Source organism: Centropristis striata, chromosome 16 (assembly GCF_030273125.1).
Source record: "Centropristis striata isolate RG_2023a ecotype Rhode Island chromosome 16, C.striata_1.0, whole genome shotgun sequence".
Lineage (NCBI taxonomy): Eukaryota > Metazoa > Chordata > Actinopteri > Perciformes > Serranidae > Centropristis > Centropristis striata.
The window spans coordinates 26223421-26228320 of NC_081532.1; the positions used below are offsets into that span (position 1 = coordinate 26223421).

At 38.6% G+C, this 4900-nt stretch overlaps 1 long non-coding RNA gene across 1 annotated transcript; it reads left to right on the top strand.

Moving 5' to 3' along the window:
* Nucleotides 1-1276: 1276 nt before the first annotated feature.
* LOC131988590 (uncharacterized) lies at nt 1277-3576 on the top strand. The gene is made up of 2 exons (XR_009395885.1): nt 1277-1518; nt 3161-3576. It is a non-coding gene; the product is annotated as an uncharacterized LOC131988590 (long non-coding RNA).
* The last annotated feature ends 1324 nt before the right edge of the window (nt 3577-4900 follow it).

The following is a 4900-nucleotide window of genomic DNA, read 5'->3' on the forward strand; positions in this document are numbered from 1 at the left end:
GTAACCGGATTGATCGTTGGAGATTTTGTAATAAGGTGATTGAGACAGGGCGAAGCTAGTAGAAAAAGGGGAACTCCAAAGAGGAAGGATCGGGCCAAGACATGGTGTACGTGCAGAACGTGTTGGGCCGAAGGAGACAGGTGAAGAAGAGGGGAGAGGGACGGTCCGAGAGATGGCGGCAGCGGAAACCAGAAGAGAGATGTAGCCAATGAGAGGACTGGTGCAAGGAGTGGCAAGGAGGAAGTGCTCTGAAAGGATGAGCAGCATAGTATAGAAGCTGTAACATAAGAAATAATCTTTGTCATCCTTCCCGGGGAGCTGCAAGACTCTTCAACCGACTCTCAAGAGCTGAGGACGACACCTGATCGACCACATCGGGGGAAAAAGACTCCAGTTCTACAATCAAGAAGAAGACAGAGTGAGGACATCAACATCAAGAAAGAAGATTCCAATCTGACCGGAGAAGACGAGAGACGAGTGAGAAGGAGGGTGACCAGACCAACGCCAGTCGATGATCGATTAAAGAAGTCTTCTTTCCAAGTCCACACTGAAGCCAGGACCCAGTGACCAGTCCAGGATCGCTCCAACTCTGACCAGAGGGGAGAGTCACAACTGAGGCCTGCAGCCTGGCATTGCAGAAGAGTTTCTTGGCCAGACAACTCTCACGTCTACTTCTCCAAAACCTTCAAGTTTAATACCCAGCTACAGCTTCATTCGACACAGACAGTTAGGATATTATGGTAAGACATTCAGTAGTTTATAATCATTTTATTATTGAGATTTTTGAATATTTTAAGTAATCACTTTGAAATCAATTTTTGCTGTGAGCTTGCACCTTGCTATACTATCAATAAATTTCCAATTGCATTTAAAGTGAAGTAGTGGACCTTAGATTTTATTTTTTTATTTTTAATCTTTTGGTATTAAAAGGACCTTAGATTTTATTTTTATTTTTTAATCTTTTGGTATTAAAAGGACCTTAGATTTTATTTTTATTTTTAATCTTTTGGTACGGAAGCGTATTGCTGCCACCCTTATAAAAAAAATATCCTCCATTTATCTCGTTATAACGAGATACTATCACGTTATTTCGAGATAATGACAGTTTCTCGTTATAACGAGATAATGAAAGTTTCTCGTTATAACGAGATACTATCACGTTATTTCGAGATAATGATAGTTTCTCGTTATAACGAGATAATGAAAGTTTCTCGTTATAACGAGATACTATCACGTTATTTCGAGATAATGATAGTTTCTCGTTATAACGAGATAATGAAAGTTTCTCGTTATAACGAGATACTATCACGTTATAATATAATAACGAAACGACAAGCAAGAATAGGCTATGGCTCATTTGGACGATTTAATTAAGTTCTATTTTTGAGTTACTTTTTGAGAAGACATCATGCCCAATACTGGATGAATCGTTTCCAGGAGATGAAAGACAAAGACTTATTCTCTGGAGACTTCTTGGACAAGCAGCTGATATTATTTAGTTGCCTTGCCATCATCCAGGTAGGGTACCGGTGCTCTTTTTCCATCTCTCGTGTGTGTGTGTGTGTGTGTGCGTGAGGGGGGGATACAACATGTATATTACAGATAAAATTAATTTAATACTATTATTAACTGGTTGGCACTGGACCGCCCATTTTACTCACTGGCCCACCCAGCCAAGTTTGATAAAAACATATCTTGTTACAAAAAAGTATAAACATGTAAGTAAGAAAGGAAATAAATGTATAATTGTATTTGTAACCCGGCCCGTGTGGGATGAGCCTCTCCACACCCTGGAACTCTGCGTTGTGTTGTTTATGATGATGAAGGGCGGAGGAGGGACCAGTCGGACACGGGTGGTCGTTATATTGCGGCTCGGACCGCGTCGTGCTTTATTTCTCACAACGGCAGGCAGCTCAACCTTAAACAGTACCTGTAAACACTGGCGGGAGACAACAGAAAGATTAAAGGACGGTGTTGTGTCCTTAGCCTACTGGTTTCCACACTAACTGGTTGCCGTTGCTGCGCATGTTCTGTTACGCGCGAGCTGTCCATGGTACTGAAACAAGTGTTTCAGTACCACCAGCCGTTAATGTAAGAATTATGTCTGATGCAGGCCTATGTTATGCTGTGCGTTGACACCTTACCTACTGTCTGGGTTTACCTGTAACTAATGTTGTGATGTGAATAAGCCATATGGACCGACTGTGCTTATTTGTTTTGAGTAACACATTTTTTCGCAAGAAGCCACATTTTAACCAGACTTCATTGTATGTGGTCGATTTATTATAAATGAAAGCGTGTGTTGTTCTGTCATAATTCATACATCTGCTGGTTGTTTTCATCCTTCGATTTGCTTTTCCGGCAAATTTGTATGATCTGCGCATGTTCTGTTACGCGTGAGCTGTCCGTGGTGCTGAAACAACAATCGCTGTTAATGTTAGAATTCTTTCTGATGCAGGCTTATGTTGTGCTCTGCGTTAACACCTTATCTACTGTTTGGGTTTCATCTGTTCATCACTTTGTGCAATAAAATGATTTACACTGCCGTGCGATAGAGCCGATACACATGTTTTGTCTTTACTGTTGTACTGAGCTCTGTTTGGAGAGCTTTTGTTAGTGTTTTGCTGTAATTTCCTTTGTAATGCATAATGTTGCAAAGTAAAATAGTCACTGTTTTTACAGTTTTTCTATATTTGTCATTTTTATAGTTCTAAATTTTAACAAGTCTCTTTTCTGGGAAAAGATGGCCCATTCACTTTTTTACTGGCACACCAGAAATATTATTTCTGCCTTCGCCGCTGGGTTGTAGCAATACACACATGCTCACTATTATTCTCTATATGGGTCATCTCTGTTCTTTATGTATGTTAAAAAAGAAAAATACAAGTTCTACTAATTATTCAACTTGTCACATGTGCTCTATCCAATCATGTGTTGACCTGATTTTAAATTAAATATTTTAGGTCAGTAGAGGTTGTCTCTGAATCACCATGAGAGTGCTGCAAGGAACTGAACTCTGTCTTTAATCAAGAGCCAATAAGGGCTCATTTAGGCTATAGTATGTTTTCACCACAATTATCTAATGCAGCCAGTACTTATTCATCTTTATTCATGGCTTTGAGTAACAATCTTGTCCATGGTATTGTGTCTTACCATACAGGAAGAACTGCAGCAAGTTGCACATTTGTGGAATACCCATGTCATCCGCAAGACAAGAAATGCAGTAGCTCCAAATGGACGTCTGATTCTCATGTACACCATCCCTCATCTATTTGGAGGACAAGATCACCTGAAAGAGGTCTCTCAGGAAGCAGTGGAGGCTTGTAAACAAGAATGCCAAAGGAGAGGACCTTACCCTTGTGATGAAACAGTGTTTAACATGCGTTGCCTTATAATGACAGAGAACTTCTTACACTCACCCACCACAGCAGATGAAGCATGCATTCAAAAAGATTTAGAAATTACACCATGATGTCTGGAGAATTAAGGCAGGACTATATTGTGAACTGTTGATCTGGTTAGTTTTGAACATTTGAACAAAGGGGATAGTATGCAAGAATAATACTTCTTTTTTTTCTTTTTTACCAAGTTATGTATGTACAATAATTCAGTGTGGTTATGTTTCTCAGTACCATGTTATTTGTGCTTTGGAGGTGGGGGCTCTTTATTCTGCTTTCTTCCTTGTACCTCTTAATTTGTTTTTACAGAATAAGACAACTTTAAACACGACACTACATAAACTGTGTGTTTCCCAACATTAAAGTGCAATAAAATCAATGATATAATGAGCCATAAGTGCAAGTCTAACTTTATTTTGTAGTAACATGCAAAGTTCATTGTAGTATCTCATTGCTGTCTCTGGGAACTCATTAACATGCATTTCCTGATAAAACAACATGCAGGTCACAACAGTATAAAACAGATTTGAGCTCTACTAACATTGAAATCCATCACTCCTGAAATCATAGCAGTTATAAAAAACAAGTTTAGATATACAGAACAACAGCAGCACAATCAAATACAAATACAGGTCTTGATCGTATTGCTCTCTGTGGGAACTTATCAACAGGTAATAAGTATCTAGACATACAGTAGTGTTCAATATAATAGCAGTTCAATGTGGCAAACCAGATTAATCCAGGTTTCTAGTATATTTTTATTGCTACATGGCAAACATGGTACCAGTAGGTGCAGTAGATTCTCAGAAACCCAACAAGACCCAGCATTGGTGATATGCAGCTCTTGGGCAATGGTATAAGTTGGAGACATAGAAGTCTCCTGGTTATTAGTGTCATCATCACTCCCACCAATTCCCATCTTTTTTTTCAGTTTTTCAAGCAGTGAATGTTTCGTTGATGCTTTTGTATTTGCACCATGATGTTGCACACAGAAGCATCTTGCTGCAATCCTGTCTCCATAAATTGGGATGTAGTCAGCCAGAGCATCATCATCCATACAATCAATGACTGTGGCATCAATCTGTAAAAAAAAAACATAATACAGACAGACATAATAATTACAACTCAAGTACAAGACTACATTACTTATGGACACACATAAGAAAGACAGAGTTTTGTTTGTATTATTATTATTATTATTATTATAATTATTAATAATAATATTAGTATCATTGAGGACCTTCACATAAAAAATATAACCGAAAATAGACACTTTGACGCATGAAAATAACAACTACTGGCACAAGACCATTGCCCAAAGGCTAAATAGGCTATATCAGAGTCTACAGCTGTAGACTGCAAAATTAGATAGTGAAGCGACATTGACATCTAGTGGATATTGTACCTTGCAGTAATACACTTTAATAGATTGTAAATAATAAATCACTGTGTAGCTCTAGCCTGTTTCCCTGCTTCATACAGTCTCGCAAAAAACCCATGGG